This window comes from Anser brachyrhynchus, assembly GCF_964034855.1.
Source record: "Anser brachyrhynchus genome assembly, chromosome: 4".
Classification (NCBI taxonomy): Eukaryota; Metazoa; Chordata; class Aves; order Anseriformes; family Anatidae; genus Anser; species Anser brachyrhynchus.
Window position 1 is genome coordinate 42271728 of NC_137698.1, and position 13888 is coordinate 42285615.

At 35.9% G+C, this 13888-nt stretch overlaps 1 long non-coding RNA gene across 1 annotated transcript in view; it reads right to left on the minus strand.

Moving 5' to 3' along the window:
- The window catches only part of LOC308194084, a 63878-nt gene that overhangs the window by 3781 nt on the left and 46209 nt on the right, over positions 1-13888 (minus strand). The window contains exon 5 of the long non-coding RNA XR_013950245.1: positions 2100-2195. This is a non-coding gene — a long non-coding RNA (uncharacterized lncRNA). The remainder of the gene's footprint in view (positions 1-2099; positions 2196-13888) is intronic.

A 13888-nucleotide genomic window follows, 5' to 3' on the forward strand; every position in this document is an offset into this window, starting at 1 on the left:
GGTTTATATTAAAAACCTCTGGCTTGTTTCTCATATGCCTCATATGAAAATTATAATATAATGCTTCAGTTGAAGATACATAGATTTCCACTGACAAGTCCACTGACTAGACAGAATTAACATTTTTTGGCTAAATTCAATGAAAACTGATTTCCAACAGGAAAACTTTCACAATTTCAGCTACCTCTACTCTGAGGTCACTACTAAGAATGAAAGAGAAAAGATGAAGTGATCCCCCCTGTGGGGGGGAAGGAAAGAAAAAAAAAAAAGTGTAGCTTACTTCTAAAGAATGAATGAATGAAAAATTTTAAATGAAATGTTAAGTTTTCTGTTTTAAATGTGATTTCGTCATTTCTACCTGGATAAAATAATACTCCACCAAGATATGCTTTTCAGCATCACAATTTTTTTTGTCTAGTGAAAGTCCACAACAGCGTAAGCAAAGATATGGCTAACTAACATATCTTAATTTGTAATATTTACTACTGACCTAGCTCTTTTAACTTCATAACCCAGGTTATCCACTTTTAATTTTTTTCACTATAAATTTCCTCAGACAGTGATAAAGAGGCATGTGTTGGCACAAACAGATGAATGGAAAAATGGGAACTCAGAACCCTGCTACAGTCAATGTAGCAGCTCAATCTCATTATTTTAATCTTTGTGCAACATTTATAGTTGTCAGGAAGAGGGTTTTTCCATTTGCTCCATTTGGCAAGCTATTTGTGAGTTTAATGGACATGCGTTCCAAATCTTCTTACGCCTGTGGCCATGTTTAAATTCATCTGCCTCAGTGGAATACCTAACAAGAGCAATTTAAAAAAAAAAACCAAAAAAAAAAAACAGTTTAATGAACTATGAAGCCCAGTCTTTGGGGTTAATAGGCTATTTACCTAATCAGAATGCTTAGAAAACATTTTTTTTTCAGGTTTTCTATGGTTATTAGCTTTCTCTTTGGATTTTTTCCTCTATTATTTTTATATCAAGGATAAGGTTTGTTTTGTTTTGTTTTGTTTTGTTTTTTTTATACAGTAATGGCTGGACCATAGAGTGGTCTGGACCTGATTATTGTTCTCTGAAGATTTATAAATGTATGTGGCCAAAGAACGGGGATGCCCCACACAGAGTTAGAGCAAAGATACACCCCATTAAGTTAGTGGTATTGCCCTCCCTTTTGGAAACCTGCATCATCTCTAAACCCCAAAACTTGTTCTAAAATATAGCATAATATCCATATTATGTTATGTTCTTCTACATTTAGAAGCCTGAAGGGAGGAGGATTTTGCGTCTTACCATCCCAAACAAGAAATTTGGCACTTGTTGCAATGAAAGCTATGTTAGAAGTGTACAGTGTGGCAAAGTAAGCATACTTCATAAATGTATATGCCTAATAATTTGGATAGATCCATAGATTATGTAAGAAGAGTACATACAAAACTGTAGTCTAAGTATACGTTGATATAAAGGGGGAAAAAAAAGTTTTTTAAAAGAAGGAAAAAAAGGCAACAGAAAAATAAAGTAAAAGTGCATTGTAATGACCTATTTTCATAAAGCATGCCATTTACAATAGCAGCAGTGATACTCAACAGTAATTATTTTTATAATTACTAAGCTTCAGTGGTAGGTAGCTGATCTATGCAACTGCAAATAAGACTGCATTCTTGAATCAAGAATGTTGTCTTGAATCAAGTTCCAACTACAAGTAAAACAGATATCTTTTAAACATTTAAGGTCCATTGTTTTGGTTTTACACATGTACATGTCCATAAACCAGTTTTAGCTTCGGTAAATCTCTTGCAAATGAATTTTAGGTTGAAAAATGGATCTTCCTGAAACAACTAATTGCAGTAATTGAAATTATGTATTAATGTATTTCTATTGATTCTGTTCATCATTGCTTTTGTTTTAGGAATTTTGTGTGCATTAGCATAATAAGATTAATAAAATTAATATATTTGGAAAATTACAGTATCCCTGTAATTACCTCAGATACAAATTGCATACATTTCGTCACCTTCATTAAGTCTGTAGCCACATGTAGTTCAGAGAATTAGTAATTAGGCAGTTCATGGGTAGTTTACTGCATTTTTCCAGTCTACCTTTGAATTGTTTTATGCCATCACCTCATATCTTCATGGAGTGGTTGTAGCCTTTGCATGCTGACATATCCCTTCCTCCCTGGCTGAAGGAATGAGCTGCATGAAATTTCAAAAACAAAACCCATAGTCTTAGAAATCACTACTGAATCACACAGAAATTAGATTACTTCATTTACGCTTTCTTTCTAATTAAATGTTGTGGTATGTAACAATGAAAACTGTGAACATATAAATCACAATGTGGCTATCAACAATTAATGAAGTAAGAGAACATTTTTATTTTCTGCAATATTAACATAAAAGTATTTGTGAATTAAATAAATAGACTCAATAAGCTGTTGAGTATATCAGTAGCTGCGAGAAAAGGATGTCACATATTTGCAGGAAGCCAGAAATAGGCAAAAGAGGAAACTGTAAATTCCACTCGTACTCTTCCCTCAGACCAGGGAGCCATAATCTGCCTGGCCTTTTGCTTTCCATCACTCGGTGCTGTGTGGATGCTAGTTATGCAGGATGGCCAACGCTACAAAACATGGCAGCAATGTCCCTGCTTCTTTTGCCTCAGAAAAGTGACAGCAGCTCCATGGAGGCTTTCTGTCGTTATTTAACAGCACCACCTCTCTCACTGTGGTCTGCAGTGTCATCTACAGAGCTAGTAATGAGGGATATTTTATACCTTTACTATCCTACCCAGGGAAAACCCACTTTCTTGGCACTGGAATGCAACTTCAAAAACTGTATCTCAATCCTCTTTCAATTTGCTTATAAGCCATTCAAGCCTTTTAGGAGGAACATACTAAAATTGATTATCGCTCTAGTAAATCATATGACATAATGAGATTCAGATAGATGGCAGGTTTCTACTTCACACACTGATGATCAAATCCAGGTTTTTCCTACTAGTAGTAGTTCCTACTACTTAGTTCAAAGCTCCTTTTAAAGACAATTAAAACTGGTATTTATTGAGAAGTGCAAAGAAGGTAAAAATCTCTCCAAAGTACATAAGAAAGTTATTGGTTTAGTTATGGGAAATCTACCCATACATTCAGCACCTTGAATGTGTTTTCTCGCCCATTAAACAAACAAAGAAAAAACAAAATGAAACATTTTCAAACAAAGAAAAACTATATCAGAACAAAGTATTAATAGTATTTACTGTGTACTAAAATGCAGAGTAAAGCAAAGCTTGGAGTTTTTAAAGTCTCTCCTTATATTTAAATGAAGTATCTTATATATATCTCTAAAAATCCATACATAACAGTTACTGTAAATGGCCTTAAAAAGTCCATTAGCTATGTTCGATTATTCACACAAACAATTTTAATCTAGTATACACGGAACATGGCAGTCATTTAGAACGGATGGCCTGTTAAAATACTGAAACATTCGCTTTTCTCAGACTGAGTTTCAGTTTGCTGCTTTCAGCCATTCAGAGGGTCTACTCTTTAAATACGATGCCAATGAACTCTTGAACCAAGAAAACACCTGCCACAGAACTGAACGCTGATAAAGTTAGAAGAAGCCCTTTACTTCTTAAAAGCATTAGACTTAAAAGCAGTAGGCTGAACCCAGGCCAAAACTGAAGCAATCAACAGATACCAGAACACAATGGCCATTCTGCAGTCACCTCAGTCCCTCGAACACGTCCTAGTCTAGCCATCAAAACAAAGATACCTACAGAAAAAAGCCAGCACCAATAAAACATATTGCTGTCTTAAGCTGCATTCCAAGCAAATATGATATGCATTGACTGACTTTGTCCATCCTTGAGGTTATCCTACTAGCCTGAAACCAAAGGACAGGAAGCAATGCAAAAAGAATGTCCTTTTTGTCTGGGCTGGATCTGTACAACTAAAAGCAGGGGACTGCGTCAGACAGGCCTTCAGGCTCTTGCTTCACCGCTTTCAGGTGTGTGTGCAAGAGAACAGGAGAATGGGGCAGGAAGCAGGCAAATCTTTTTACTCACAAGCAATTATTAGATATCCTACCTCATCAGGTACCTTCTCTCTACATGTCCTCTGGGAATAATTAGTTTCATAACACATTCCAAGTGATTGCAAATAACCTGCGCAGTCATATTCTTTTGATCTCTGCTTAGCTATCAGTTAGGCATGCTCTGCTTACAGTGCTGAAAGATCACTGAAAAATGTAAAGAGCGAAGCTTTTTGAAAGGTGTAAGGTTTGGAATTTGTTTTGGCAGTTGGGACCCAAAGCAGCTAAAGCCACTAGGGCTTTAGAAATTCATCAAATGCAAATTGTCAGCTCTGGTACACAGAAGGTTAATACTGTATTTCCTAGCCCTGGAGTGATGTATGAAAATTTACAATCAGTGACTTCAGGAAACCCATCTAAGCCCTGCATGTACATTTTTCACTTCACCAGCTACTCCGGTGGTAGCCAGTAGATCTAATTTCAGCAAGTTTGTGTTCCTGACAGCAGTCACATCAAATTACAGAATCTTCCAGACTTAGCTGGCACCTTCATCTCAGCCCTTCTATCAAATAATATGCCTGTTGCCTTCATCATGCAATCCTTAATTATCTGAAAATCAGCCGACTGCTGCTTGTGCCAGCAAAGGAAATGAGGAAAGAATAGTGTTCTTTCCAATGCACATGGCTGGACACCCTTCAGAGACATCTGATTTGATTGCTAGTAACAATATTCCATTGATGTTCTTTTTCACATCTATGGCTTAAGGCCCTTTTCCTAAAGAATTACTTTATGCATGCACATATTAAAACCTGTATGATTTTTTTTTCTTGCTGACAGAGATGCTGTGAATTTTAGTTCCAATATTCCAACAGATGATGCTTGCTGGATAAGTATGATGTGTCCCTAGGGCCAAGTGCATTGTGTTGAAAAAAAGATTAGAAGGATGGGTGAAGATTGTTTACCGAAAAAGAATTCCATGCATAAATCTCATGGGAGACTCACTAAATATCTTATCCTAGTCCCAGACGAAGGTGCTCTAATTTCTTGGAATCAGATACAGACTCCAAAGGGGATCAAGGTCAACAAAGCAAACTAGGCAATCCATCAACAACCTAATTACATTCTATTGACCCAGAAGAAATTCCAGAAGCAATGCAGATACCTCTAGATGCTTGAACAGTATCTATCAATTCCTGGCCTCTGGGTCTTGTCATTACCTGACGTCTCCACTGCTAAAACTACTCCTTAGGAATCTTCTCATTTCTATAATCTGGTTATTTAGACTGAATGCCAGTACCTAACATAAACTGCTCTGGGCTAAATTCTAGCAGGCTGCATCATAAAAAGGAGTTTGTTCCTCGTAATATCCTGCCTCTTATTAACAATGTAAAATATATATTATAATAGGCCTTCTTTGGAAATCACACTGATAGTTGCCTACGCATTTACAAGCATTTCGGGAAAACTAAGCCAAAAGGAAAAATGGAGGATTTGTCTGCTTAGTTATAAAAGAACCAAACCTCACCAGCTCAACAAATAAGGAAGGATAAAATAAAAAAGCAAATAATAAAAAATAACCGTGCATAGACAAACTGACAAGTCTGCATCAGATATATAACAGATCTTTTTTTTTTCCTTTTTTTCTTTTTTTTTGACTATTATATTAACACTCTAGGTTCTCTTTTGGACAGAGGTCCGATCTGTGTGCTGATTAGGCCATAGACAACTACCCCATTTGTGCACGGTATCAATTACCCCAAAAAAGTAATGAAACTCATGCATGAGGAGTATGCTTTACAAACTATTCTTCCTGGTGGCTCAGTAGAACTGCTCTTTTCAAGGATGTCCACTTGTACATTACAGACAGCTGAAAAAAAAGAAATAAGAAAACTGCACTGGAAATATAAAAAGAAATGAAGTATAAGAATTGTCTTTCTCACAGTCTGATGACTTTCCAGGGCGAGGGAAGTAGAAAGTGCTATTGGCAAGAAATGAATATTAAAATATAAAGCAAAAGGTACGGTAGGTCAAGTCCCAGATCTCTGAAGCACTGGGAGCATGAACTTTAAAAAGCACTCAATTGTTACAACTGTATTGAACTGTATACTGTGCATTTCTTTTTGTTTACTGCCTCATGCCACGAATATTCCCTAATTCCAAATCTCAGCCACATGCAGGAAAATATATTTGTGCTGCAATCTAAATGGACTAATAAAAACAACATTCAACCATTTGGAACTGAAATATTCATGAGATACTCAGGGAACAATGAAACTCAATTGCTTCAGCTATCCTAAAGGAACAAGAGTCAAGAAAACACAGGAGTAACTAGAAACTGTTCCACTGTGCCTTCAAACTTTGCTTTTTATTTTTATTTTGCCTTTTGCTCCTCTTACTTCAAACCAAGAAGCTTCATTCCCATTTAGTAGATATTACACCTGACTACCCAGCTGGCTCACATCCATTTATTTAAATTTCGGACTGTGCAGTTAAATTACTGTGAAAGCAAAATAGGAAACTACTCTGCCTAGCTGAGTGAACTTCCTTTGCCTCAGTATAGTCATAGTGCCAGATGACAAATTTGTGTGTGTGCATCTGCACAGGAGTCCAAAAGATGTTGAAATTAATTTTAAAAGTTTCCTGCAATCCAATGCTTAGGGTTAACCTCAGGGAAAACAGACTATCCCTTGCCTTTTATAAGTAAACTATATTACTGTGTTGAGAAATAGCTCTAGGCTCAAGTTACTTGAGACACTTGTACTGACCAATTCCTACTTTATGGAAACACAGAATCCAAATAAGAAAAACAGTTTCCTCATTAAAATCACAAACAGATGAAAAACTAAAGTATCTGATATCACTATTCAGAAATCTGAGCCAGTGCTATTCTTGCCAGGAATTGAACAGTTCTAGGAATGTCTCGTGCTGGGGGCAGTTATCTTAAACTACTGCAGCTCTGTTCCTCAGACCCATATGACTGCTGCAGCTGAAGAGGATGTTATCTGTGCCTCTTCAGAATCTGTCAGCCTGACTGAGCACGAAGTAATTTCACACAATGCTGCAACTGTTTATCATCTTTTGTACTTTGCATCTAGCTAGCTATCTGTAATGGCAAATATAACTGTCACCTATCCTTTTTAATGGATGTCCTTTTTCATGAGGGAAGATGGAGCACACCAGCAGCAGGGCATGAGAGCTCCCCATGTCTCCTGCTTCCCAGCCATAACCAGTTATCTCACACTTTTCCTCTCAACATCATACTGTAGGTAGGAAAGCAACCGAGATAGAAAATACACTAGACAATCAGCCTAGTAACTCTGTAACTCTGAAGACATTTTACAGAACGACGACTAACCTTTCAGTGAGCCCTCGGTCTACCTGTCAGGGCTACCCTTGATACCAGCACTATGACGTCCCCTTCCCCAGGCCCTTTGGTGCCACAACCAGTACTGCCTAACCACAACTTCTTGAAACATACTGGGATAAAGGTTCCTGTGGCCTTGGCCAGATGACTCCTCCAGCTCCTTCCTGCTCCCCAGAGATCATGTCCGGCACGTACTCAGCTCCTCAGCAGCCCACTGTACCACCTCAGTGTGTGACCAGCTCACTGAAGCCCTAGCCAAGCCTTCTGTACCAAGCCCCCAAAGGTGTTTAAAGTCAGGTAGTATTAACACCATTCAATGAAACATCTCTAAACCCAACATCTGCTTCAAATTGCTTAAATTCTTACCCACTACAAGACATTTCAATAGCAAGAAAAAAATTGATTTGCTATGAATGATTGTATACTCAACTGTTCTTTTGAAGTAAAGAGAGAGCCTGGGGGGGGGGGGTGGGGGGGTGGGACGGGGACGACAATATAACTTTTTGCTCAAGAAAACTAATTGTTCCTATTGACTTGTTAAGTGTCAGGTTTTGACAAGTTCTTTAATGTCAATGCCCATTTCTTGCCAGTGTAAAATGCCTCCTGCCAATTCCTTACAGGCTTCAAACCTTAAATAGTCCTCACACAATGAATACTGTTCAGAGAAGTCCCATGGATGCAGGATACAAATATTAACTGAGGATTTGGAAACTGAAGAACTAAACAGCACTAGCTTACCTAAGATTTATGTGCTACTTATTTCCGTTTCAAACTGGCACACGCTTACAGCAGTACAAAATAGGATCCCAGTGTTTTTGAATCAACAAATCCTTGGTAAGATCTTTTAGTTTTATTCAACTTGCTCACCCTCCATTTGCACAGATTTAGTATGTGCTCTTAAACATCCAGGTGTCATCCAAATTTCCAGATTATTAACCCAAAATGAGTTTTCTGGATCATACTTTGTTCCGCACTGTCTCTTTTACTGGATTTATACTGAGTATTTTCTAAACTGTTTAGAAATCATGTTGGGATTTCAAAAGCACTTGAAAGAGCCAAGAATGTGCAGCCTCTCCCTTGAACGTCGTTTCCAAAACAAAGCCATGTAAAACTGTTCTTCTCAATTTCACAAATATTTGAGGAATATTATGATTAAAAAAAAATATCTTTTTACTGTGAATTTAGTCAAAATAACTGCCTACAGTCAGTTTCACCACTGACATAGACACTAAGAAGAGGGGTTTCTTTTTGTTGTTGCTTGTGTGTGTGTGTCTGTGTGTGTGTGTGTGAGAGAGAGAGAGAGAGAGAGAGAGAGAGAGAGAGAGAGAGAGAAACATTTGCTGGAAAATAGAGTTTAAAAATGAAAAGGACTTCGAGTTACCATATAGACAATACAAGTTAAAAAAATAATAATAATAAAAATCCAAACCCTAGGTTTCCTTTTGCTGAAGGCATTCTGGATTAATTTTATCTATTTAAATAATTAACCTACAATCTGTATTTGGTTGCAAGTGTGTTTCAGCACTGCAAGTTTAAAACACTTGCAATTACTATTTTAAATGTGTTCTCTATCCATGTCTATTAACAAAAAATAAATAAATCAAATCTGGTTCAGCTAAGCCTGCTCAAATTTGTTGTCACTGTCAGCAAATTTAACTATTTATATTTGAAATCGTATTTAAGAAATATCATAACTGAAAAAAGACATATAATTTTAATGTCAGCTATAAAAAAAATATCTTACAATACATGTGAACTGCACAAACTGACCAACCAGAATTTATTTATACAGGAAGAAGGTATAAATTAATGAAAAATTATTTATAATACTTTAAACAACTTTTATAATAATGTTTTGTTACCCTCTAATTTTCTGTTATAAAATTTATTTTTTGAGTTCCTTATTTTGGTCAGAGAGCTGCTCAAACCACTGAATTTCAAAAAGATCTTGAGTAATTCTCTATCTCATAAGCCAGACAGGTTCAATGAATAAACCCCCTGATATGAAGAAATTCATATGAAATTAAGTTTGCGCTATGGCTCTCTCCTTTGCTGCACAGAAGTTTCTAGCATATAGTGGTTATATTAAGCCTTTATCTACTGAGTTACTGGACTTTTAGCTTTGATTCTGTGCTATAGATGATACATTTGGTTATTATGGTATCTTTCATTATTTTCCTAAAAAGAGAAAATCATTTCTTCTTTGCAACATGCACGGAATTGTAAGATACCTGTGTTGCAGGGTAGAAGTCAGACACACTTTCTCTGCCTCATATCAGTAAATCAACTCAATTAAACCATGATTAATGTTTAGCTCATTTTAACACAAATTTGTCTAACACCTGATACTATATAAATCAAGATGGCTGAGCACCAACTCTCTTAAAACACTGCACTCCACACACACCACACATACCACTCCAAATACAGGTCCGCTTCTTTTCTGTCCAAAAATTACTGACAAGTAGTATGAAGACCCAGAAACATCCATCAGGCTCTTCATGTTTGCTACCAAACACAGCAAAAAATGCAGGCATATATATGGCTACAGTACAGATTACAATTTACAGGAATACACTTTAGACTTTACATTCTATTTGAAGTTTCCTGGCATGATAACATAAACAACACTGAACGAACTGGAAGACTGATAAAGCTGTTCTTTCAAAATATGAATTCTAGATACATCTCAGAAACTTTTATTAAAATTTCTCTAAGTTTGAGTCATTCAGATATTGTGTTTGACTGAAGTCATCTCTACTGTCATTTGTCTCTATACTCAAGCAAGAAATGGCACGTGCTTGGTGAGGTGACTTAATAAACTCACTTTGAGTATTTGGCAATGCCAACCAGGAATGATGTGACCATGTAAACTGGCTCTTCTGAATAATTTTTATATGAGTCAGACATGCAGGAGGAGCCAGTGTGTTAAGAATTCATAAAAATAAAAATCAAAAACTGTCACAACAACTTGTGTTAAGAATTCAATATTCCCTTTAGTAATACCATGCCACTGTGCTAATTTTTTTTAACATGTGAAGATACCATGCTACTGTGCTAATTTTTTTTAACATGTTTAACATGTGAACATTTTTTTTAATATGTGAAGAATAGACAAGGTATATGTTACACTTTTAAATATACAGATTCAATCTTTTGATCACAACAAAACAGGAGTATCCATTTTGGTAGATAATGATTGGTAACATTTGGTAACCTCTGTGAGATTTAACTAACAATGGCTGCAGTAATAAGACAAAAGTCCACTGATCAAGAAAAAGCATTTCTGGAATTCTAAAGTCATTTTGAAGTAAGTAAAAACAACAACCAAGAAATACATAGGCAATTTATGGTATTAAAAATATTGGCTGATTGGCAGGGAGTAGCTAGTATCACTTTTTGTCTATTTAATCAATATTCACTACACAGTTTAAAGATATGTACTGTTCTGTTCTATGCTCTATGGAAATAATTCCATGCTGTTCAAGCACAGTACTTGACATAATTTAGCATTTGTGGACAAGCCATTCTGTGCCATTTCTGTCATTTAGCATTGTGCAAGATATAGTTACAAATGCAAACTACACTTAGAATAACAACTGAAACTTACACTTGCACAATGGCAGACATGTATAAATTGACTAGACCTCAATTAGTTCAGAAGATTTTTCTCAAAATGTCTAATGTTGTTTACCAATGTCCACATCCATGTTTGAATTAGATATACGTTAGCTAATTAGATATTTGAAATAGTCGTTAGCATTGTTAGCTGGATCCCTGTTCTCATAAGGCCAAAGTAGCTGACAATTGTTAATAACTAAATATTTCATATGAAAAAGGATATGCAGACATAATTGCAGCTGCAACCTCATAAGACCAGCCAAGCCTAATTAAGTGTCAAGCTAGAGTTACAAAAGGCTTATGAGGTATCCCTTAAAAGCGACAACTCAACTGCAGTACTACACAGGCAATAAAACTACCTCAGTAGCAACAGTAACATGACTTTTATGCAGGTTTGTGAGTGATGTTATGAAAAAGACCCAGTTCATTCACGTTATTCAGAATGTGTTACAGAAATTAAAGCATAATTGAAACAGTCAACCTGTAGCCAAGAAAGAAAATTTTGTGGATTATTTCTTCCTTTATCGTTATGTACTTATAGTAGTTGATAACCCTTTAACTGTTTTTCCCTCTGAATCAAACATGGAAGGCTCTCATAAGTCCTACCTCTTTCCATTTGTAATTATTTACATTTTTAACTACTAATATTTCTTATTACTGTGTACTTTTATTAAATGAGTCATCAAAAGACCAATTTTCTGTATACTGTTTATAGGCACAGACAAACTATACAGGTAAATGAAAATCAGCACTGCATTAGATATTCAGAAATAAAGATGGACAGGAAATATTACTGTCCCATTAACTTCCTGGATTTCAAACAGTTCCTCATTCCTCATTACATAGACAGCTCTTTCAAGGATTTGTAAAAGACTCACCAGAGTGAAATGTCTGCTTTTTATCTAGCCTTAGCATGTCCCAGGTACAGACTGTACACATTTCAGAGATGATGTCAGACTCTCAGATATCAGCATGTATTAAAGCAAAAGTTTAACTTTTAGGAATAAAAGAGGTAAGGATGATACACAAAAATTTTCTATTTTGCTGATCATCCAGCACATACATACCAATGTTCTTCATAATTTCTTTTTTAATTCAGCGATGACTTTTTCTCATTTGAGAAACAACTCTCAAAAATAAAAGGCAATCAGTGCAGCATTATCACATCTCATTATTTCTAGAAGTGGCTGACCATCTTAAGTTAGAACACAGATTCTTCTCTCACTTACTCCACAGAGGTCTGACATTTTCAATATATTTATCCTAAATAATATTTTTTCTTTTTTTAATCTAAAACTGTAATGGTGTTTCAACTCAATTCCTGGCACATTACTTACCACGTAGAGCAACAGAGCTATGTTAATCCTTGCTGTGGCAATAATGCAGAATTTTCTCAAATTTTACTATTAGGAGACACTAAACTCTTCAAGTGTGGCATGCTAATCATGTTCTAATTCTTCATCCATCTCTTTTGAGCTTTCCTCCATTCCTCCCCCTGAATCTGCTGACAATCCCATGCCACTGAATACAATTGCAGTTCCTAGAACTGTTCAGGATATATTTTATCTTGCTCAGGGACTCCTCTTAATAATATGAAAATGTACAAGGAATATCTTACAGTGATTGGCAGCCAGTCACCTCTTCCTCAGCCAAGAGAGATATTTAATATCTTCTCTTAAAAATGCAAGAAAACGCAGAATTTTAACACTGCTTTTAACCCAATCACAGTTCTGATCTTTCTAGTCGAGCAGTGTTGTCTGCATTATGTGTTCGTCAAATTCCTTTCAACCACAGGGATGAAATCCCAGACTTACGTATACAAATTACAAATAAAGTTTGTTTGTTCAGTAAGATATTTTTTTTCTCATTTCATGTTAGTTTTCTGATATTATGCCTTGTTGTGCCATCAGTTCGAATGGGAAGACATGACTTAATCACTGGCATAATAAAGCTCACTCCTACTCATGATTTGAATAAAGGTATTCAGATTTGCACTTCCACATAGTAATAACTTTGCTGCCTTTGCTTACCTTCAAAAGCAGATAGGCTCTTAAGCTCTTGATTATTATTTTTTTTATTATTAAAAAGAAAACATGAAAGTCAGTTTGTTTAGCTTTTTAGTATTACAGTTGTGTTCAAAATACTGTCAGTGCTACACAGTACTGAAAACAATCCTTCATCTCGTAGTCTGAGCCGAGGAATCAATGTATGCATCCTACAGTATCCTATTATCTGCTAAGATAAGATAAGGGCATGCATCACCTCTTCCTCTCTACTCTCACTGAAAAGGGCACCAGCGTGCTCTAGCTGGACTGCTAACCAGGGCAGTCAGAGACCTGAGTCAAATGACACCCTGTAGCCTAGCATCACCAAAGAGAGGGACTGAGTGAAGGATTTAAAAACAAGGGAGTGCAAGTGGAGGCAACATGCAGTGTTTATGCTTTAGCTCAAAGTCATTTATTGGCTTTCCTAAAACATTACTTCCAAAGAGAGAATGCCATCTGATTTTGAGAATCCTTGAAAAGATGGTGGGCAATATCCAATATGATGGCAGCTGTACACTACACTACAACACAGAAATAGAAATTTTAATTGCTACTGAATATCAAATATGTTATATTATTAATATCAAATAAAAGACAAAAACATTAAAGTGTATGTTGTAGGATGGAAACTGACAAGATCAGTTATTTACGTGCTGAATTATGTCTTCTATTTTTCTGTATGTAAGTTTCATTTTACTATTGATGAAAAAATCAAATAACGATTTTCCTGTAATGACTACCATAATAAAAATGTTTTCGGAAGCACACTGGCAACATTTCAGATACTTAGCATATAGAATTCATTTACAGAAGGTGCTTCTAAATGT